At 44.1% G+C, this 24,625-nt stretch overlaps 1 non-coding gene across 1 annotated transcript; it reads right to left on the bottom strand.

Annotated features, from left to right (window-relative positions):
* Positions 1-3,718: 3,718 nt before the first annotated feature.
* On the bottom strand, positions 3,719-3,882 carry LOC138570416 (U1 spliceosomal RNA). The gene has a single exon (XR_011303477.1). It is a non-coding gene; the product is annotated as a U1 spliceosomal RNA (small nuclear RNA).
* Between the last annotated feature and the right edge of the window lie 20,743 nt (positions 3,883-24,625).

Raw genomic sequence — 24,625 nt, 5'->3', positions numbered from 1 at the left:
TCTGAATTCCAAGTGAGAAAGCCGTATCCATATTTTTAGTCACCTCAGACTGTTTGTTTTGGTCATATAATAATGCTTTTTCAGCGTTCGTTTTATGGCGACGTGAATGTTTCTCTCTACCTTTAAGTTGTTGCAACGCTTCTTTTTTCCAATTCTGCAAAACATCAAATGCTGCAGGTCTAGCCTTTTACTTTAACAAGACTGACTCCAAATATTCAATGCGAGGGATCTCAAAACTACCATTGATTGGTCACTGAAGGTCGGAGGCATGTCTGGTATGTCTGTGCCAAATATCATTAAATACTATACTTCCAATGCCATACTTACAGTATATAGTACATGCCGGCGACCCCTCCTGTGGTGCGGGACGGCTAAATTCCAAAGATTGTCTATCACTGCGGAATAATGCCCTAAAACAGGTAGACAATTTCCCAGGCATATCTCAAATTCTTGGTGTTACCTGGTCAATAATTGTGTCTGCAGATACAATGCGCCAAAATTCAAATTGTCAGGGTTGAATTAAGAATCGGGTCACGACTCACCTGACCAAACCTAAGGAAGACCGATCGGTACTTCTAAGAATCTTACCTAACTAATCCTACCTCGTGTATGGTGATTTCGGCAAATCTGCCCGCCTCGATAAGTGAACCCTCGTCAAGATGCCGTCTTGGACCACATGCTTATCGTCCAAGGATCGGGTCATGCAGCGCTGTTGAGGTGTTTCGTCTCATTCAGGAGGCTCCTTATATCACACCGTCCGATCCTGGTCCGATAGCGTGCGTCAACCTTCAACAATCCGGCATCAATCTTGAGGGTCCCTATTCGGGTGCCAACTGTGAAAACAGAAAAAAGACTATCGGGGCTGAGTACCCCAAAAGGAAATACACCGAACACAGGTTATAAAGGAACATACAAAGTATTTTAATTTATACTGAAGCCAGTTACAAAAAACAGAGCAAAATCAGATAGCTATCGGCCCTCAGTACAACACAACGAACTCCAGCGTGGTTCAGTGTGTTCAGTGAGAGACCCTGTACATTAGAATGCATTCGCATTTTATACATTTGGTGGGTGAGATGTCCAGCCCCACTTTGAGTTAATATTCCTTTTAATATATCACCGAATTAGGGTTTGTGTCTCAAATAACCGCATATAACTGGTTTGCCTTTAATACATGTATCGCCTTTAATTCATGTATCAAGAAGCGTATGCAATAACTGTGTATTCTAAAGTTTTCCATGCAGGCCTTCTTAAACATTAATACAATGTAGTTTGACAGATGTTCTTCGTTCAGTATTTGAATACATTGTCTCAACATATGCTCGTGGATTAGTTTTCATTGTACGAGTAATCCTTCTACACATAGGTCAATGAAGGCCAATTTCTCAGTTCATGACCTCAACAAGTGGCCTGCAGGAAAATTACATATTAGCTATGTACAGAGGTCAAGACAGCCATGTTGTATTCTGAATCACATCGTCCACCATTTTAGCTCACAGGGTGACTTTTACACAACTAATCCTAAAATGGCGGTTTGACCTAAAATGGCAGCTTACATGGATTTAAGGTCAGGACCTTGCAAAACAGATTTCTTTCACAAGCGACTTTCGAGCAGCTTGGCGTAGGCCAATATTAAATATATTTATTACAATAGGAGGCACGGTATACTTTCTATTTCGACAGCGGCTGCTTCTAGCTGTTTCAGTCTCCCCGTAAGAAGGTGGATAATTCTTCTTTTTGCCAATCGCTGTGCCAGGGTGCAAGCCCCTGTATACTAGAACTCGAATCTTGACATGTGGAAGCCTGGTACTCACTGAGTTGTTTAGCAATTTGAGCCAAGTTATGTTATGTTATATGGCATTTGTATAGCACCTACTGCCATTGGTATGACCTCGAAGAGCTGTGTGGATGAACGCCCTTCAGAGGACTTTTTGTGGGGCTCAGCTGTATTCTATTGGAGGTGGTGATGAGTGTTTGGGGGGTGTAAAGTTGAGTCATGTTTATTGCAGATGTATGGTGGTGGGTGGACTCTGCCCTGGGTGGGATGAAGCTATGTTTCATTGTGATTGAGTGCTTGATGTTCAAGGGTGACCTAGTTAGATGTAGTCTTGCAGAGCTTATTACAAGTCCTGACTGAGATGCATTCAATTGGAGCTATGTCCCACTTTGTCAACTCCTCAGGGGCCTCCGCATTCCTTTCAGGGCTGGGCAATAGTTCACCCAGGAGATGGACTAAGTCTCCAGCAAGTGTCTCTCCCCTGTCAGCTGGTTTAGCGGTTTAAATGTCCCTGCATAAAGTATTCTCTTGCAAACACTAAAGCACAACTTGTGCTCCTGTCCTTAATCGATCTTCATTACTCGGCTCAGCTTCCTCGTTGCAGTACTTTTGTATTCAGGGAAAGGAATGTCAGTTCTTGATGACTTGCATGCAGAGTATGGGACAGTATTCTCAGTAGCCTCCAAAGGTGGGTGAGGGGAGTTATAAAAATATTCCATGAAGGCATTGGCAATGTAGAGGGTATCCCTGAAGGAAAAAGAAGGATACCATGACTCATCCCATGATGTAATGTCACTCCCCTAATGGATGCCTTGCCCCATGTCATCCTCCCTCATATAGCCGCCCCCAGGGTCAGGATCAGGTACCAGCTTCTGTCCCCATGCCACATGGGGAGGGGTAACAGCTGGGAACGGAGTGATGACAACATCAATTTCATCCGATACATTTCCCCTAATGCTGCTGGTTCTCTCTGTACCTATTGGGAAATGGGAAAGGAAGTATACATGTCCCTGTTCTCTTCCTTTTCGGTGTTCTACAGTAAAACAATAGGGCTGCATGTCTAAGACCCAACGCATGACCCGTGCTTTGGTGTACTTGCCGAGGCTCATCCATGTTATCAGTAAGCAGTCTAAATATCAAGCCGGTGAGATAGTAGTTGATGTATGAAACTGCCCATTTTATAGCTAGGGCCTCCAGCTCAATGGTTGCATAGTTTATTTTGCTGGTGATATAAATTTCTACTGATATGAAAATCAGGTGTTCAATGTCATTATGATCTTGTGAAAGAACGGCCCCTAGCCCGACATCTGTCTGTAAAATGAACTTTTTGTTCAAATCTGCCACCATTTACACTGGTATATTGCACAGAATATTTTTAAGTTGTTCAAAACGGTTTTGGTCTTCATCTTTCCACTTTACCTTTTAGGGTACTACATTCTCATGTTTTCCAGTGAAGCAAGACAAGATAGAAGAATAACTGCAGATGAATTGTCTATAATACTCCACTAGTCCCAAAAGTCTCTAAGATCTTTCTTGGATTTGGGCACTGGATTTTCCATGACAGCTTTCACCTTTTCACGTTGTGGCTGACCCAGCCCCTTACCCACAACAAATTCAAAATACGAGGTAAACGGTGGTACCGAATCGATCAATCAGATCACCTATCCTTAGCATAAGATAACTGTTGATTGACTTAGGACTTCTTTGTCTCAAATGTGGGTGCTTTCTATCTATTGTTGTGTCTCTAATTTAGGTACTTTGTATTTGTTGCTGTGTCTCTGATTTGAGCATTTTCTACTTATTGTTGTGTCGCAAATTTGGGCACCACTTTCTACTTGTTGCTGTGTCTCAAATGTAGGGGCTTTCTATTTATTGCTGTGTCTCAAATTTAGGTGATTTTTTGTATTGCTTGGTCTCAAATTTGGGTGCTTTTTTTTTTTAAAGGGGATAGCGCGAACACAGTCCCCCACTACCAGAAATAATGCAGCGGAGTATCCCGCATTTGGGGACATCGCAGGGGTCAGCAAATCCGATGTGCAATGGGTGAGTGTCACCCTGGGAGATCTGCCTGTGTGATCACAGATGCTCTCCTGCCAGGTAAGTATACATTTGGGTGCTTTGTATTCATTGCTGGGTCTCGAATTTGGGCACATTCTATTTATTGTGTCTCAAATGTAGGGGGTTTCTATTTATTTCTGTGTCTCAAATTTAGATGCTTTCTATGTGTTGCTGTGTCTCAAATGTAGGTGCTTTCTGTGTGTTGCTGTGTCTGAGATGTGGGTGCTTTCTACTAGATTTCTACTAGTTGCTGTTTATCAAATTTGAGTTCTTTCTATTCATTGCTCTGTCACAAATGTAGGCATTTTCTATTTATTGATGTGTCTCAAATTTGGGTGCTTTCAATTAATTGCTGTTTCTCAAATATAGGCACATTCTTTGTGTTGCTGTGTCTCAGATTTGGGTGTTTTATGCTTGTTGATGTATTACTTTGTCTCAAGTTTGGGTGCTTTCTATGTATTTCTGTGTTTCAAAGGTTGATACTTTCTATTGATTGCTGTGTCTCTGATTTGGGCATTTCCTGTTCAGTGCTCTGATTCAAATTTGGGCACTTTCTTCTTGTTGCTGTGCCTCACATTTGGGAGCTTTCTATTTATTGTTGTGTCTCAAATGTAGGCATTTTCTATTAATTGCTGTGTCTCAAATGTGGGAGCTTTCAATGTATTGCTGTGTCTCAAAATTAGGCGCTTTCCTTGTGTTGCTTTTTCTCAGATTTGGGTGTTTTTTACTTATTGCTGTGTCTCAACACTGGATGCGTTCGACTTGCTGCTGTGTCTCAAATGTGGGTGCTTTATATTTTCCTGATGTATCTGCTCAAATGTGGTTGCTTTATATTTATTGTAGTGTCTCAAATTTGTGTGCTTTCTATATATTGCTGTGTCCCAAAATGTGGGCACTTTCTATTCATTGCTGTGTCTCAAATGTAGGAACTTTCTATGTATTGTTGTGTCTCAAATGTAGGTTTTCTTTTCTATGTATTGCTGTCTCTGAAATGTGGGCGCTTTCTATTTATTGCTATGTCTCAAATTTAGGCACTTTCTATTTGTTGCTGTGTCTCAGATTTGGGTGTTTTTTTTAGTTATTATTGTGTCTCAAATGAGGGCACTGTCTACTAGATGCTGTATCTCATAAATTAGGTTCTTTCTATTTATTGCTCTTTCTCGAATTTGGGCGCTTTCTACTTGCTGGTGTGTCTCAAATGTGGGTGCCTTATATTTATTTGTGTCTCCTCAAATGTGGGTGTTTTCTTCTTATTGTTGTGTCTCAAATATAGGTGTTTTTTTATTTATGGCTGTGTCTCAAATTTGGGTGCTTTCTATTTATTGTTGTATCTCCAATGTGGGCACTTTTTATATGCATTGATCTGTCGCAAATGTAGGCACTTTTTATGTATTTCTGTGTCTCAAACGTAGGTATTTTCTATTTATTGCTGTGTCCCATATTTGGGCACTTTCTATTTATTGCTGTGTCTCAGAGATGGGTGCTTTCAACTGGTTGTTGTGTCTCAAATGTGGGTTCTTTCTATTTATTGTCCTGTCTCAAATGTAGGCATTTTCTCTTTATTGCTGTGTCTCAAATGTAGGTGCTTCTATGTGTTGCTGTGTCTCAGAAATGGGTGATTTCTACTAGTTGTGACTCTGATTTGGGTTATTTCTATGTATTGCTCGGTCTCCAATTCAGGCACATTCCTTTTGTTGCTTTGTTTCAGATTTTGGTGTTTTTTACTTATTGCTGTGTATCAAATGTGGGTGTTTTCAACTTGTTGCTGCGTCTTAAATTTGGGTGTTTTCTATTTATTGCTGTGTCTCAAATTTGGGTGCTTTCTATTTAGTGCTGTGTCTCAAATTTGCGCACTTTTTTTTGATTGCTGTGTCTCCAATTTGGGCATTTTCTGCTCATTGCTCTGTCTCAAATTTGGCTTCTTTCTACTTGTTGCTGTGCCTCAAATTTGGCGGCTTTCTATGTATTGCCGTGTCTCACATTTGAGCGGTTTATATTTATTGCTGTGTCTCAAATCTAGGCATTTTCTATGTATGACAACAGTTTGGGTGCTTTGGGAGTAGGGTAGACGGTTTGCAGTTTTGCAGGGGTGCAGCCATTATTTACGGGGGAGCTTGCATGGTTTTGCAGGGGTGCAGCTGTTAATTAGGGGGCACCTCACACAGTTTCACATGAGTGGAGCTGTTATTTACGGGAGAGCTTGCATGGTTTCACGGGGGAGCAGACTTGACTTACGTGGGGCTTGCGCTGTTTCGCAGGGGTGCAGCCTTGACTTATGAAGGATCTTGCGTGATTTCACTGGAATACGCATAACGCGCATTGGGAACTTCGCATAAAGGGACGCGCAAAGCGTTTTCAGCGCAGGGACTTTGTGGGATCAATACGCACTTTACTATATAACCGGGCCTTTGTGTATCTCTTTCAACTGATCTTACACTTCTTTTACTGTTGATCCTCCTTTGATTGACAGGAGGTACCAAGAAGGATACTGCTCCTGATTTTTTGTTGTGTTCGTGTTCGGGGAATTGCTTTTCTTTGTAGATTTGTTTCGACTGCTGCCACACTTTGGTGCTAATCTATGTTGCACCAAATGCACATATGCAAATGTTTTAATATATACATTCAAGATTGCAGGTGTATTTCAGTGTTGTCAGGGATTTTTAGTTTTGTGACAATTTTCTCACTAGAGAACATGTATTTATGTATTGTTGATTCATAGCGTAACTAATATTGCATATTTATTTCGAGGCACCCCAGAATGATGGTATAAGTCAAATCCACAGTATTGCTTCAGGGATTGACATGGCAGCGTCCATGGTGTCCGAAGATCTATAAGGGTGCAGATGTTTCTGGAATATTGAAGATTGTGCTGTACAAATTTCGAAAAAAGGCACTGTAATTTCCCTTTACGAGGAAGAAAAGTTGACCCATTTTATCAGATCTGCCATTACACGTCTACGAAAGGTTAATGCATCTGGGCCTTAATCTGATCTTAAATACCTCCAGGCGGATACAGTGCTGAAATTTACTATACATCTACTCAAAATGATAGCTTGAAACAGTCTTATGGGGAGATCCCTAAGAGCGCTGTTCCAGCGCCACTAAAACACAGGATTAATTTTACAGCTCAACATGGTACATTTAAAAATGCTTCATTACGTACGCTTGATGGCATTTTATTTTAATGTTTTCGCTCATTAATCAGGAAGATGTGAGCTTCTTCTCCATGAACGGACACCCTCACATTCAGTTGACTAATGTCGTGTGGCTTTTTCCTCTAAAGCAAATCAGATTAAAGATCTGCAGTGTCAGCTGTTTCCTTTAATTCAATACAGCAGGAAGCCCATTTTCATGAGTGCACCTTCGTGTGGCGGCATGACAGTCTTTGATTCAGCTACAGTAGTGGTGGATTTCAAGAGAGATGCTGAATTGCCGGGAGTGAAGCAGGGTTAGCCGGAGTACAGTGCATTCACGTACTTTCAGGATCTCAAGCTTGATTTCCATTGAACGGGATTTCGCCCTTAAATTAAACCAGCAATGTAGATCCTGCTGGCTGCATTTACACCATAGCTGTTATTTCTGTTCTGTTCTAAATCTCATAGAGGAAATGTGAAAACCCCATTTACAGTTTGCTCTTCTCTTCTCTTCCTTTGACCCTGCGTTTACAATTCGGCAGCAAAAATTATTATAACCTAGAGAGAGGGGACCATTTAAGCCCGGGGTTGCGACTTGCGCACCACACATAGACTGCTTGGGCTGTTTCTCAACCTTGCTAAAGGTTTCTGAATGCACTGATTATAGAGCTTAGAAAGGTTGCTTGCAAAACTAGACACAATCTTAAACTTGGGGTAGGAGGGGGTGGGGGGCACCGATGGGGCATCTTTAGAAGATGTATGGGGGCAGAACACATTTACTTGTGGGAAACATTCTCTGCCAGGAAATGTGTGTGGGAACTGGTGTCAAGTTTGCAACACATATTAGAATTCAAAGCACACCAGGCCACTGCCGATAAACATGATAGAACTGAAGGGCAAAATGCACATTTCTGTTGGTGCTTGCCAATATTGTAAAAATGTGGTTCTGATGTGGCGTGTTTCTGGCTTTTTCAGCTGCTAGTTCATTGTGTATGTCCACTGGCATTGTACAATAATCCCATGTAAACTGGAGAGTCGGTAGAGGTGTGTGTTTGCAGTGTCAGATGGGAGAGACAGGCAACTGACTACACATTATAATCCCCAGCGTTGTACCATAGCATAATGTAAAGGGTGAAGGAGGAATGTTTTGCATGAATATACAAAATAAATGTGACGAACTGTGATTTTTCAAAAATGAAAGCCAATGTTCCAGTGGTTGTTTGGAGGTCTGCTGAGTAAAGTATAATGACAACCAACACTTGAAAATCCTACTATTTCCCACCCTTACCAAGAGCATCTCGACACATCTCAACTCCAGCACCAAAACAGCACAGTTTAGCACCGGAGAACGTCGACTACCTAAAGACCCATGTGTCTGGAGTATATTTTTCTAAACACCACGCCAACCCACCACTGATATGTCAACACAACTCGCCTTATCCACTACTTTGCCAGGTACAACAGACAACTACAAAAACAATGCACACAGTGGTCGAAGTGTACGAAATGAAGTAGTGGAACTATGTTCCATGCTGGCCTGCCCCCACTCTTCACAAACCCCTTTGCCATGCCCCCTCACACGTGCAATCAAAAACCCCAAACAAACACACCTGGTGTTTATTTAAATTTTTTGTAAATCTTTATTTGGTTTATTGTTTACAAACCTTTTGCATTGAGATACAGTTAAAGTCATTGTGAACACTTAACACAGCTTAATAGCAATTGGAACAAGATCGCCAAGAAGAAAGAACAAAACACAGAAAACACAGAGAAGAGACAAAAAGAGAAGCAGAAACAATAACATTAAATGTTGCTCATTCTTTTGTTCCATTTTGTTGCATATCTGGTGGAGAATATAGAGGACGACTAGTTGGCTTTCGCGTCACTAATTTTCACAAATATTGCCAGCAAAAGTTTCACCAGCGCTAAGGTGGTGCTCAGACGTGAACCTCTCAGTAAATCCAGCCACCAGTCTTCTGCTGATCTGCTTACATAATTGGAGGTAATCTTGGACATTAGTTGACATCTTATAGTGTTCACTACTGGACAGAATAAAACCAAATGTTTCAATGATACTTTTGTCTCTGTAGTGTGACACAGTCTGCATTGTTGAGTAGACTTTGATCTTGAATTGACAATGTCACCAGTCGGAAACAAATTCAACCTGAACCTGAAGTATTGATCTCGAAATAGTGCATTTGAAAAAACTTCTAAATATTTTGGGATTGTGTTCAATTATCGACTGGTGTTTAAGGGACTGTTCAGTACAGTGCACTGAAGTGTACGTTTCAACTTCTTCCTACACTTTTATTTTAAAACTAAACCATTCTGGGATGGTTTCTTTTTGAATTAAAAGCATAGCAACAGTAAAACTTACAAAACAAAAGTAGAGGCGTTCTGCTGCCAACCACTACTGCCCACTTAAACCACTGAATTTACGTTATACACCTGGATCTCATTAACCACTAATCCAAACAACTCACAACGTATCTAAAAGGTACACACCACTCAGACCCCCATCTTTCCAGATTGGCACATATCACTTAAAAAAAGCAACCTTGCCCTCCCTCTTCCCCCGCTCCTATGACATCCCTCTGCCTTCCTCTTGAAGGTATGGAAGTGCCAAAAAACATGACAATTGAAGAAATTCTGCTGAGCAAGACTGAACAAGCATAGTGTAATAAAGCACTGAAAAGACCTCCACTCATTTTCCTGTGAGCCAGAGCTCTGATCAGCTCAAGCAAATCTGGTGGTTGGCAGTAATAGGGCTGGACAATAATACAGGGTCAGCTGAAGTCAGTCTGCCTGCAACACTAGAATCTTTGGTGCACTGTGAGACTGAAGAAAAGCCTGTGATACAATAACCCAATTATTAGGGATGGCTACTGGTGCCACCGACAGTACAACACAAAGGGGCAACATGCTGACCATACAATCATTAAATCTATCCCACTGTAAGGTTATTTTATTACTAGTGTTATCCACTTCTAAGACAAACACAATTGTTAAGTTACTACACAGAAAGGTTACGTTATTTGATCGAAATCAAATACTTTGGTTAAGCATTGAAGCCAGGATTATAACCCACTCTGCAATGTTGGTGTCTCGCCATATACATTTTGAGCTCTATAATATCTGGTTTGGCTTTCAAGATCTGCAGTAATACTGCTTTTGTCATGATCTCTGCTTCCAAAAGGTCAGGGTTTTCCCAACTCCCTTGGAAGCAGATCCATAACCCAGGTTCCGAGTGCCAACCAGTCCCAATTGGGACCTTTTTGACCCAGTCCTGGCGCCAGTGGCACCAGGCTCATAAATATGCCCAGTCCCAGCGCTGGAAGCACCGGGCTCATAATGCTTGGGTGGACTTACCTGCAGCAGACCATGCTGCTTACTTGCCTGCCAGTTGAGCCTCTGATCCTCTTCTGTTTGGAACTACTTTTCCTGTTGGGTGGGGCAGGAGCCACTCCCTAGATTCAGAACACTGGAACTCTTCTGGAAAGCAGGAACTCTTTTCTTACCTAGGCGTGGCTGTGGAAGGAGACACCTAAGCACTACAGGAGGCTATTTAAACCACACCCGATGGATGAATCTTGCTTTGCGTTATTCTGCATCCTCTGCAGCAGAACGCTCATCGTGTCTTCTGCATCTGATCCTGGGCCTAAGGAAAAAGGCTTACCATCCTGAATCCAGTCTTCAGCAACACCTATAAAGACAAGAAAGAACAGGTTAGCATTACGGTCTTCAGTGACAGCTCTTCACTTACCTGGTCCATCGGCTGTCACCAACGCCTCGCGCTGCATTCCGGCATCTGAAAGACAAAGGCTTACCTACTCTTCGTGCGCTCCGGAGGTCTTCACACTGCATTCCGGCATCTGAAAGACAAAAGCTTACCAACTCTTCGCACGCTCCGGAGGCCTTCGGCGCTGCATCCCGCATCTGAAAGACAAAACAAGGTGTGTTTAAAGACATTGGGGAACTTAAATACTCACGTGCCATTACTCCTTTCCACATCTAACCCAGTGGGTATTCCGGCACCCTGCAGCCGCTCCGAACTTGTACCTGCAAAATAAAAAGACAGTTAGAGCGCATCGTGAAGCAGGCAACAAGCGCTTACTTACGTGCTTCCAGGCACTTCTATTCATCACACGGGCTCCATCTTCAACTCACTTCAGCCCGTCATCCACCATCGCCGGAACCCTGCAAAACAAGAAACATCATTACTAAAGACTTTAAAGACATTAGAATTACTCGAAACTTACCGTTCGTGCAGTAAACGACGGACAGCAGTCCTCTGAAGTCAAGAGGCCTGCTCCCCTTATCCAGTGAAGAAACTGGTTACAGCACCCTGCCCCGAGGCAGATGGAGAGCACGGCGTTCACTTACCTAAGGTGAGAGCGTTAACCCTTGGGGTTCTACAGGAGAAGAGAAAGGGAAGAAGAGAGAGACATTCAATAACCCAGTTCCTTAATCCCATATTTTCTATCTGCAGACATCTTACCCTTCGAGTCAGACATACAGTGCACAGAGGTCCAGCCCAAAGAGCCAGCCGTGTGTTACACATCACCTTTGAAGATACGGTATACGCCCAGTCAAGACCGGCGGCTCTACGGGAATCAGGTGAGCGTTACAGAACGCAAAGCCTACCACAAAACTCCCGTCCAGGCGCTATGGAAACCTCGGATACCGACCAGCTAGCCCAGTTACTTGGGGAACTAAGGGCAGAAGTGCATGCAGCCCGCCAGGAAACGAACGCTCTAAGAAGGGAACTGATTATTTCCAAGGAGCGAACAGATGATCTCGCTAGACAATTGCTACAGTCACAAGCCGGACAGACCCCGTTACCCGCATCTGGGGGAAATCTTCCTTCTACATCCTCTATGAATCCAGTGCAGATCAACCTACCTGGGAATGTACCTCTGGCTCCGCCCGAACGATTTTCTGGTGACCCAAAGAGGTTTGCAGTATTTATCAATCAGTGCCGGTTGCATTTCTTATGCCGGCCAGCAGCCTTTCCAACTGATCAAGCTAAAGTAGCTTTCGTGCTTTCGTACCTTAGTGGCAACTGGTCGATCCCTCTAGTAAATCAAGATGATCCGGTCCTCCATGATTTTCAAGCTTTTCAGCTCAGTATGGAAAAACTGTTCGCAAGACATTCACAGGGGCAGGCCTTGGACAATGAGCTTCTTTCGTTGCAACAAGGTAATCAAGACCTTTTGGCTTATATTGCGTCTTTCAACAGACTGATAGTGGAAACTCAATGGCCTCAGGACAAAAGGATTACGCTGTTTTATAGAGGTCTACGTGGAGAGCTCAAAGATGTGTTACCCCAAGTAGTGAATCCCCCACAAGATTGTTCGGACTATATAGACTTAGTTGTTCAAATAGATCACAGATTGCAGAACAGGAAGGCCGATCGTTCCAAGTTTGATGCTCGAGTATTTTCCAAACCGCCAACTCCTTCCAAAGGAGTAGACTCCGGGGAACCCATGCAAATAGGGGGTCTGAAAGGTCCTCTAACACAAAAGGAGCGGGAAAGGAGAAAACAGTTGCAATTATGCCTCTATTGCGGAAACTCAGGGCACTTTCTTCGAGACTGTCCGGTGAAACCTGCCAAGAAGGCAGTAGGAGCTGCAGTTACCAAAGTTACAAACTCTGAGCAGGGAAACGACCTCACCCGACAAGAATAGAGGTCCTCTTGCCGAGCGTGAAAACCAGTTCCGTGACCTCGCATTTCGTGATACCTATGGTCCTCATTAGCCCTGATAATCCGGATCGATTACATGCAATTGAAGCTTACGTCGACAGCGGTGCCATCGGCAATTATGTGGATCATGAAATGGTTTTGAGGATGAATCTAACTCTTTGTCCCAAGGCTGTAAAGGACGCCATTACTACGGTGGATGCTACGGAGATAGCCTCCGGGCCAGTAACGCATACCACTCAAGAGGTGACGCTAGTAAGTCAAGATGGACACCATGAGAAGATCGTGTTCGATGTGATCAAGGCCCCTCAGTTTCAGATTATTCTAGGAATACCTTGGTTAGAGAAACACAATCCTCTGATCGATTGGCGAGCAAGAACGGTCCAGTTTCCAGAATGTGTCTCTACTTGTCACCCTCCACCTGGTGTTGCACTGGCAGCAATTTCTTCAGAGACTCCCCAGTTACCTCCCGAATACCTAGAATACCAGGATGTTTTCCGGAAGGATCAGGCTAACTCTCTACCTCCTCATAGGACTTATGACTGCCAGATAGACCTGATACCTGGATCTACTCCTCCTTGTAGTAGAATTTATGCCCTCACCGAGCCTGAGAACCTTCACCTTCGACAATACCTGGATCAATACCTGGCAAATGGGTTTATTCGTCCTTCCAAGTCCCCTGCTTCTTCAGCTTTGTTCTTCGTTCCAAAAAAGGAAGGAGACCTAAGAACTTGTATAGATTATCGCTCCCTGAACCAGATCACTGTTAAGAATAGATATCCGCTACCTTTGATCCCTGAACTCCTGGACCAAGTCAGAAAAGCATGCATATATACAAAGCTGGATCTTAGAGGAGCTTACCACTTGGTACGAGTAAAAGAGGGCGATGAATGGAAGACGGCCTTCCGCAACAAGTATGGGCTATTTGAATATCAGGTCATGCCCTTCGGACTTTGCAATGCCCCGGCCGCCTTTCAATATTTTATGAACGATGTCCTCAGAGAGCTCATAGATGTGTGTGTTGTTGTTTACATTGACGACATCCTCGTTTATTCTTCATCGGAATCTGAACATCGGAAACACGTGAAAATGGTCCTCGAAAGATTGCGTCAACACAAACTTTTCGCTAAGTTGGAAAAATGTGTTTTCAACGTGACTGAAGTTGAATTCTTGGGATTCATATTATCACCTGGCGGAGTGCGTATGGATTCAAAGAAGGTCGATGCAGTTCTCAAATGGCCATCACCATCCTCCGTAAAAGGTGTGCAAAGCATGTTAGGCTTCGCTAACTTTTACCGCAGGTTTATCCCCGAATTCTCTCGAATAGTCCAGCCCATCACTGCCTTGTTAAAGAAAAACAAACGTTTTGAATGGTCTACCGAGGCGGAACAAGCTTTCCAGGATTTGAAGACTAAATTTACCTCTGCACCAATCTTAAAACACCCTCGCCCCGAACTCCCCTACATCGTGGAAACTGATGCTTCAAGCCTTGCCATGGGGGCAGTTCTATCACAAAAGGACCCGGTAACCAATCAGTTGCATCCCGTGGCATTTTGGTCCCGCAAATTCTCGCCTCCTGAAATCAATTACACGATTACTGACAAGGAACTTCTGGCTATCAAGTCTGCCTTTAAGGCTTGGCGGCATTATCTGCTGGGGGCCCGACACACCGTTACTGTGATTACGGATCACCAAAACCTGCAATATTTGAAAACCGCAAAAGCCCAATCCTCTAGACAACTCCGTTGGGCATTATTCTTTGCCGAGTTTGACTTCATAATTACCTATCGACCTGGTACAAAGAACGGTAAAGCTGATGCCCTTTCTCGGATAGGAGTGGAAGAACACTTGATCAACCCTAAACCTGTACCAATCATTCCCGAAAAAAGAATTCTGGGTGTAATCGCCACAGAATCCATAGAGGAAGTTACGGATAAAGCCAGGCAACTTGTAACTCCAGCAGACATACAGAATTGGCATCTGCAGGGAAAGGACTTTGCAGTAAAGGACAACTTATTGTACTTCCAAGAACGATTATACCTACCCAGCACAGATTTACAGAAAAAAGTAATCTCTTGTTATCACGATTCTTTAATGGAAGGACATCCCGGTATGGCCAAGACCTCAGAAAAGATCAAGCGCTACTTCTGGTGGCCGTCTTGGAAAAAAGATATCAGAGACTTTATAATGTCCTGTGGAGTATGCGCCCAAAACAAGAGTCAAAAGGAAAGACCAGCAGGCCTCTTACGCCCTATTGACATCCCACCTCGCCCTTGGCATACGCTTTCTATGGACTTCATCACCGATCTACCTCCATGCTCCGGATACAATACGATTCTAGTAATCGTGGACTTATTCTCCAAGATGGCGCATTTCATTCCGCTCAAAGGCTTGCCAACAGCAGCAACTCTGGCCCGAGAATTTCTCGAAAACATCGTCCGACTGCACGGTTTTCCTTCGGTTCTAATTTCGGATCGAGGTAGTCAATTTATTTCTCATTTTTGGCGAAGTTGCTGTCGGTCGGCTCAAATTGATGTGAGACTATCGACCAGTCACCACCCTCAGACCGACGGACAAACCGAGAGGACCAATCAAACTCTGGAACAGTATTTACGCTGCATGCTGCAACAAACTGAAAAAACTTGGAAAGACATCCTTTGGATAGCCGAATATGCCTACAATAACTCTGTCCATTCGGGAACTGGGAAAACCCCGATTTTTCTTTTGTACGGCAGTCACCCTCGAACCTCGGAGTTGGATCCTCTCCAAGATCTTGAAACACCAGCAGTAGACTACCTGCATTCTACAATCACCCAAGCCTTTAAGGAAGCTGTTTCTCACCTTCAAAGGGCTAAAGAACAATACAAGAAAGGAGCAGATCAACATCGGAAGGAAGCCCCTCAATATCAAGTAGGGGATCAAGTCTGGTTATCCACCAAATATCTACCTCTAAAAGGGCCACGCACATTCAACCCAAGATACCTTGGTCCCTATTCCATCACTACCATAGTAAACCCAGTAGCGGTCAAGTTGGACTTGCCCCCGCACATGAAGATACATCCGGTCTTCCACGTCTCTCTATTAAAACACGTGCAACCTCAAACCCGACTAACTAAATCTCCAAAACCTATCCTAGTTGATGGAGAACTCGAGTTTGAAGTCAAAAGCATTCTGGACTCCAAGATCTCCAAATCTAAACTATTTTACCTAATTGACTGGAAAGGCTACGGCCCCCAAGAGAGATCCTGGGAACCTGCTGAATATGTCCACGCTCCTCGCCTAATCAAAAGATTTCACCGAACATTTCCTGACAAGCCAAAACCCCCGGAGAAGCCCGGTTTGGGAGGGGCCTTGAGGGGGGGTACAGTCATGATCTCTGCTTCCAAAAGGTCAGGGTTTTCCCAACTCCCTTGGAAGCAGATCCATAACCCAGGTTCCGAGTGCCAACCAGTCCCAATTGGGACCTTTTGGACCCAGTCCTGGCGCCAGTGGCACCAGGCTCATAAATATGCCCAGTCCCAGCGCTGGAAGCGCCGGGCTCATAATGCTTGGGTGGACTTACCTGCAGCAGACCATGCTGCTTACTTGCCTGCCAGTTGAGCCTCTGATCCTCTTCTGTTTGGAACTACTTTTCCTGTTGGGTGGGGCAGGAGCCACTCCCTAGATTCAGAACACTGGAACTCTTCTGGAAAGCAGGAACTCTTTTCTTACCTAGGCGTGGCTGTGGAAGGAGACTCTAAGCACTACAGGAGGCTATTTAAACCACACCCGATGGATGAATCTTGCTTTGCGTTATTCTGCATCCTCTGCAGCAGAACGCTCATCGTGTCTTCTGCATCTGATCCTGGGCCTAAGGAAAAAGGCTTACCATCCTGAATCCAGTCTTCAGCAACACCTATAAAGACAAGAAAGAACAGGTTAGCATTACGGTCTTCAGTGACAGCTCTTCACTTACCTGGTCCATCGGCTGTCACCAACGCCTCGAGCTGCATTCCGGCATCTGAAAGACGAAGGCTTACCTACTCTTCGTGCGCTCCGGAGGTCTTCACACTGCATTCCGGCATCTGAAAGACAAAAGCTTACCAACTCTTCGCACGCTCCGGAGGCCTTCGGCGCTGCATCCCGCATCTGAAAGACAAAACAAGGTGCGTTTAAAGACATTGGGGAACTTAAATACTCACGTGCCATTACTCCTTTCCACATCTAACCCAGTGGGTATTCCGGCACCCTGCAGCCGCTCCGAACTTGTACCTGCAAAATAAAAAGACAGTTAGAGCGCATCGTGAAGCAGGCAACACGCGCTTACTTACGTGCTTCCAGGCGCTTCTATTCATCACACGGGCTCCATCTTCAACTCGCTTCAGCCCGTCATCCGCCATCGCCGGAACCCTGCAAAACAAGAAACATCATTACTAAAGACTTTAAAGACATTAGAATTACTGGAAACTTACCGTTCGTGCAGTAAACGACGGACAGCAGTCCTCTGAAGTCAAGAGGCCTGCTCCCCCTATCCAGTGAAGAAACTGGTTATAGCACCCTGCCCCGAGGCAGATGGAGAGCACGGCGTTCACTTACCTAAGGTGAGAGCGTTAACCCTTGGGGTTCTACAGGAGAAGAGAAAGGGAAGAAGAGAGAGACATTCAATAACCCAGTTCCTTAATCCCATATTTTCTATCTGCAGACATCTTACCCTTCGAGTCAGACATACAGTGCACAGAGGTCCAGCCCAAAGAGCCAGCCGTGTGTTACACATCACCTTTGAAGATACGGTATACGCCCAGTCAAGACAGGCGCCTCTACGGGAATCAGGTGAGCGTTACAGCTTTATAGAATAGAAAAGGAGAAAAGGAGCCCCTAGACAGAGAACAAACATGGCTCAAATACCCTGTTCTATGGAATTTCATCCACTCAGAGGAGATATATAGAATGTACTTGCAATGTACAGAAATCACCTAAAGCAGCCTGACAATATATAAATCCTTAAACTGCAAAGAAAAAAAAATGGCCCTAATTGCAAAATGTCCGAACAACCCGGCAGTTCCAATGATTAAAGGGATTCAACAGGAACTTTTGCACAGAACAACTCCCTCAATCATTGCATGAGGAATGGAATGTGCAGCACTAATGGTACCCTAGAAAGCCAAATACTACAATGAAGAAAACAACAAATTCTAAAAGACTGGATAAACACCATGGACAAAGTGTCTCAGTTAAAACTACATCAGGATTTGACAGCTGAAAAAAAGATATGGGGCACAATTTGCCCGAATCCTGGAACGTGGACATCTTTTATGAGAATTTGTTTCAATCTATTTAATCATTGCAGTTTGTGCCCTCTCTCGTTCTGTGAGGCCCACGTGTAGAATTTGTGAAAGGGAGAACTGGAAAGAAACCTTTAAGCACCTTTTTACGGCATGCCCCTTCTTTTCAGAGCAAAGGACACATTTCTTTAATCATGTTTTAATGGTATACAGAACGATAACGGCTGATGTGTGGTGGGCACACATGATAAGAGGAGCCAAAATTTCAATAACAGTGGCCATGGTTGTCTTTTACAGATCGGTATTGGAAAAGCGGTGTCTATAAAGAACCTATGATGACTTATTTTGGCCTTAAAATTGATGGCCCACCTCTTCTGAGGATCAAACGCATGCGTGAAATTGAAGTACACTTCGGTTTTGCTAAAAGTGTTATTTGTAAACTACAAAGCAATCTTAATTTAAAAAAAAGCCTTATATTAGTGTTTTATGCAAAAATAATATAATTGTAGCTGTATTTTACAAATCCTGGTTTAAAGAGTAATAGTTGCACAATTAGTTCCAGACAAAATCTTTCTAAACTGGTACACAACAATTTGAGCCACTTTACAGTGGTTCGTAGTGGTTTGTGCCTAAAACCACAAGTTGTCGCATGAGGGCAAGCCAATAATCAAATCTGCAACTGATTCAAAATAGTTTGAATCAATACTAAAATGTCAATGGCTTGAGAATCGAATTGTGTGTGTGTGTGTGCGTGCGTGTGTGTGTGTGTTTGTGCATTTGGCTTGTGAAGTGGTCAAGAGGAAGGATCTGGGAGTGCACTAGGGGAGAGGGTTGAGGAGATTCAGGAATGAGAGAAGGGTACTGCTTTCCACGGCTGCCTCTAGCCAACAGATCCCAGAGGAGTAGTAGGAGCAGTCGCTGTCTTAGGCTGCTCCTCCCACGGTTCAGCAGCCTCCTTCAGGCACACCAGGACCACAGCAGGGGGGTTTTTGTTAGACACAAACAGATCCAGAAAAGGTGCGCCTGGAGGATTCTGGCTGGGACATTCCAGTATTTTACTTCTTCTGCAGGGGAGCCCCCAACAAGAAGGCTCACAAGGTGGTGTGCAACAATTATGGAGATGTGAAGCATAGGGAGAGGGAAGAGATGTCATGTGTGGGTCTCCAGGGGTCGCACCTACGACCACTGGGGTTTCCCTTGCTACCCCTGTGCTCTCCCTTGCTACCCCTAACAAAAATAAGTTTTAAAATTGAAGATCCTGGGCTGTGGCCAGTGTCATGTGGCTCTCTGTTTGTGGAGTGGCTGACATTTATGTTGAACAGGGGGTTCCACAAGTGTAACACTTTGAGCAGTGACCCTAAATAAAAAGAAATAGGAATAACAAATAATTTGTCTTTCTTGAATTCTATACAATAATTGCTAGACTCATTAAAGGGGTGAAAGAGTGTGTTATTTCGCTTCCCATCATGTCACTTCCGGGTGGGGTCAAATGACATCACTTCCTGTGATGTCATCAGATGTCAAGCGTCATGTGATGTCACGTCTGCTATCCCTGGCATTTTGGTGAAAGGACGTCCCTGGGAGAGGGGACCCCTCTTGGTCACCTCCTCTATGCTGAGGCACCTGGAAAGGAGACATTGTAACTATCATTTGCCTCAATAGCCACACCTATCACTTGCTCACAAAGAGGTCCCAGGCGAGGGCCACTGAGCTTGCTTTTAACAGGCTCATTGACCCTCACTGGTCACTAATTGGGGACACAAATACATAGACGGTTCCAGACGGGATAATCCCTTGTAGAGAAGCCCCTCGTATACAATTATTATTTGTCATCCCACATAAATAAGAGGCACAGTGAGAACATGTTAAAGGTCACCTCTCTAGTATGAAATCCCATAACACCAGAATTTTATTGTCAAGAATCATCACATTCGACCTATCAGTGAAAAAAAGGTGGAATCATGCAAGTGTGTTATTTTTCTGAGCGCGAAAACACGATGTGCATCTCAGAACAATTACATTTCAATACATGCATAGACCCAGCCATGAAAACCCACAAAGTAAAGGCCAGAAAACATGCGCGTATATTTTTGCCTGAGGTTTTATAGAGCATGCGAAGAAGGAATGATCTGAAAACAGAAACAAAATGGCAAAATAAGGCTGACAATAAATTAATGTGGAGTCTCAGATTTTATATTGAGCAACAAGTTACTGTTGCAGGGAAAATAGCAACCTGTGAAAAGCTGCTGAATGAGAGAGAAGCTGAAAAGAGTGACCCTGATACTAACCATGCCCTTTGGCCAGTGTTTCTAAATTAAACTAAATCACAACATAAAACTCTTTTATGAAATGAAAATGAATGAACTACAAAGATATTGTGAGCGTTTTGAAGTGATTTGTGATTAATGATGCAGGAACCAGGAGTAAAGATTTTTGGATGGTTGGGACAATGGTAGGATCACTTTGCAGGCTCAAACATCAATGGCATGACCTCATCATCAGTAAGTCAACACATGGCAATGGTCTGTCATTGACTACTAGAGCTATCTGTTTGCCAACCACTTGCACTGTAAAGCAATCCTTCTGCACTGTTTCGTGTCAGATCTATAGCAGCAGCGGTGGTTGACAACTCATCACCAGTGTCTGAGCTGCTGTGTTGGCTGTATGTTCCTTATTCTGCTGCAATTATGTGATCATTATTTTTTAAGGAATCATTCCTACATGCAGAAATGAAAAGTTCCTCCTAATTGTAATTGTAATTGTTTGTATGTAAAGCACTTGTAGACAAGTGAAATGCTTCAAAGTGCTTCAAGGCAGAAAAGGAACAAGGGGATAGCATTGGCATTCTTAAGCCTTGAAGATTCAAATGATCTAACAGCAATAACTAGCATACTAGGCCAGGGCATTTCTAATAGTATAAGTGCGTGACAAGGAGTGGGGGGAAAAAGGGGGGCATACAAGACGAAAAGGTTCATCAATACACCTATGCATGCAAGCACAGCAAAGCTGAGGAGGGGAGGTAGGGGAAGACAGGACAGATAAACATGCTAAGCCTGGTACATTCAAGGTCGTGCAAGTGAACAGACAGAAGTGCGGGGGAGGGGGACAAGTCCGCCCAGTCAAGCAGGGGTCAGGGTTAAGTGCAGAGTGGATGCTACTCTCATGGAACGTATTCTGTGTGCAGTAATGCAGGCAGAGTGCGTAGGCCCGAAGGCAAGTGCAGGACTGGCAGGGGAGCCTGGGACCTGAGAGGCTCTGGAGGCACACCTGGTGACCAGTCAGCTGACTGAAATAGGTTGGAGATGAGAATAAAGGGGGAGGCAGGAGAGGAGAGAAAGGAGGTTAGCAAGGGAGAGGGAGAGAGAAGGAGGAAGAGAAGTGGATGTTTTGAGCAGTTTCTGGACCTTAAGGAGGTCCGGCTCAAGACGGAAAGAGGCAGGTAGGCTGTTCCAGAGGGAGGCACCTGCAGAGGATAAGGATCTACCCCCAAATCTCTGCTTAGAAAGTGGCTCACTCACAGAGAGTTGGAGGAGGCCGAGCGGAGGACTCTGGAAAGAGAGCATTTATAAAGAGAACGTTGTAGATAGCGGGGGCCAAGGCCCCAGAAAGCCTTGTGGACTATGCAGAGGGGCTTGAACTTGATCCTTGTAGCCACAGGGAGCCAGTGGAGGGATTTCAGCACCAGAGAGATGCAGTCCCTGGGTTTGAGGCCAAGGATAAGTCTTGTGGTTCTGTTCTGTATAAGTTGAAGCGGTCGAAGAGTAGAGGTGGAAGATTGAGAAAGAGACTGTTGCAGTAGTACAGTTTGGAGAGGACCAGGGCTCTGGAGATAGTGAGCCTCTGAGGGAAGGTGTGAAAAGGAAGAATACCTCTGAGGAGGTCCAGCTGGTTATGGGACTCTTTGTGGACATGTCCGAGATGTGACAAGAGAAGGAGAGAGTAGAGTTGAAAATGACCATCAGAATGTTTGCCTCACTAGTGGGTGAGGGTGCAGGAACAAAGGTGGTTGGCCAGAGTTAAATTGGGAAAACAGGAGCAGGGGTCCCAATGAGGATTAGCTCTGTCTTACTGGCATTAAGGCAGATATCATTAGCAGCAAACCAGGACTGAATTGTGGACAGACAGTCAGGGATGAGTGAGGAGGAGGTAGAGGCCAAGGGTAGCCTGAAAGAGAGTTCTGTGTCATCTGCATAACACTGAAAGTTGGAGGTGAAGGCAGAGATCGTGTGGGCCAAAGGGGCAATGTAGACATTGAAAAACCAGGGGGATAGATTAGATCTCCCGGGGGCCATCACAAGTAGAGAGATTGATAGCGGAGAGGAAGGAACCAAATTCTACCTGGAAAGGAAGGTCAGAGAGAAAGGATGCTAGCCACACCAGGGCTTGATCAGGGATGCACAGCATCTCACAGAGATGGGAGATCAGGATGTTGTGGTTTACCATATCGAAAGCAGAGGAGAGGTCAATAGCCCTTGTCACACTGAAAACTCTCCCTGGCTGAACACTTGCAGGGGATGTTTATCAATCCCAGTGAAAGTGGCACAAGTGTCACAGGCCATATGGGGCACTTTCTGATCTAATACTGTAATGTGCTGTCATTGCTGCCCACACTGGTGACGTGTCCAGTAGATAGGCTTCAAGTATATCTGCAGCGATGTTCAGCTATCAGGTCTTGATGAATTATCAGTATTCAAATTTCCAAACCCTATGAGAGGGACGTGCCTCAGCATTTCCTCCCAGAGGAAAATGGTCATGTAGCTTGAATCTGGCCTCATTGATGTTGTGGCCATTGGTAGAGTCAATCTGGAGAATCCTAGTGCCGTTGGTAAACTTAGGAGTGCTTTCAGGTCTTCATGAAGTCTGTGTTCTTTCTCAAGCTGCATCCGTGAATGATTTCAAAATGCCTGATTATTGTGATAGTTGTTCAAAATCCTACTCCACTGAAACAGGATGACTAAAGGTAGCCACTTTCACCTTGAACTGTGGGTACAAACAAGCAGCAAACATCAGGCAGGGGCACGATATTGCATTTCTTTCCGGCTACTCTTTGATCATGAAGCAAGGTTGTAAGCAGGTTCTCGCAAGTTGTGCCAGCTCATCCTCACCTTCCAAGTCACAGGCCTTTAGCATGTTGGAGAACGTTAGTTCAAGTATGTACAACAGAAAGAGAACCTCAGTGAGTGAATCACAGTGATGGCTAAGGCTCTTGGTAGCCTCCTCAAAGGTTGCAACACTAAGCAGACATTAGACAGAAGCTGCCACTAATGTTGTTTTAAGAAAACGACATCCAGTGTTCTGCTGTATCTATGTCAATAGTGTTAGATGCCATTGCTCGGCCCTGCTCCAGGAGCCTCTCCAACATGTGCAAAGTGGGTTTCCAATCAGTGGCGACTGAGGTCCCTATGCTACGCAGTGGCAACATGGAGCATATCTGTAATTGGTGCAGGGATTCTTTCACCCGATATGGCAGGCTGAAATGCGTGTGGATCTTGTGTGCCACTGTAACCATTTTATTTGCACACTGGTGTTTTACATGTTGTACATGTGAAAGGCAGAGAATGTGAATAGTTTTGCCACTTTTTAAAGCAGAAATGACATGTGATACATTGTCTGCCAAACAAAGCACAACTGCAAGTTAAGGGGCCTTACCCAGCTTGGTTGTACCTTCTCCACCTTTTCCCGGACATCAACTCCCCTGTGGCTTCTCTCCAAAAATCGTTGCATACAAGGTGCTACCTGGTGTGACCAACATGTGTTTCTCACTGGCATTTATATGGGACCTCTCCTACCAGATAGAGAATGGAAAGGCTACACAATCTGAAGTAATGGCCATGTAGTCATTGCTCTGACCACTTGTCCGCATGTCCATAATAAGATGCATCCGTCTGTAACTGCTGTAGTACCTGTCAAACTGTGGCTAAAAAATGGGTGTACAATTCAGGTACTGCCTTGTGTGAGAAAAAACAGCATTTGGGAATTTGCCAGTGGTGATCAGCTATCCCTAAAAGCTGTCGGAAATAATATTTCCTGACAAAACAATAAAGCAAGTGGTTTGTTGCCAACATAATGTCGAGCCTTGAAATGAGCAGGCACCGTCGGTCATTTGACCTGTGACGTTTTTGTGCCTTCTGAAATGCTTACACAACACAGGTCTGATGTGATAGTGTGCTATTGGTGTGCATCGCTGAGGTACTAGGGGTCAGCCATAGTGTTATATTCCCAGGTAGTGCCACAGCTGTATGATATTTGAATAGTGGTGTTGTTTAGGTGGCACTGATGATATATTGCTTTGTATACAGCACATATCTGATATGTGACATTAATTCTGCCTTTTTCAAGATAGTATACACAAGGTGAGGCTGTTAATCTACTACATCTGGCTATGTGTCTGTGGCCACATTGTCCTTCTACTCTTCATCACTAGTGTCACTACTTTCTATCAGCAATGCATGTACGACTCCAGGCTCATATGGATCATTATCTTTAACATCATCGTCATCATCATCATCATCATCCATGTCATCCCAAACACTTTTGTTTTGTCAGACTCCTCCTTAGTAGATGGGAGTCTAGGTGAAGCGGTCGGGAACTTTCAATTCAATCTGGAGCTCAAATTGTGTTGTTCTTTCATGATCTTTATTACAAGAGATCTCCTCTTCGACCCCTGCATTAGTTGGTGAAATTGAAAGTGTGA

Source organism: Ambystoma mexicanum, chromosome 2q (genome assembly GCF_040938575.1).
Source record: "Ambystoma mexicanum isolate Mex_15411 chromosome 2q, UKY_AmexF1_1, whole genome shotgun sequence".
In the NCBI taxonomy this organism is placed as follows: domain Eukaryota; kingdom Metazoa; phylum Chordata; class Amphibia; order Caudata; family Ambystomatidae; genus Ambystoma; species Ambystoma mexicanum.
Note: the sequence above shows the minus strand (reverse complement) of the source record. Positions and strands in the feature narration are given on the sequence as shown.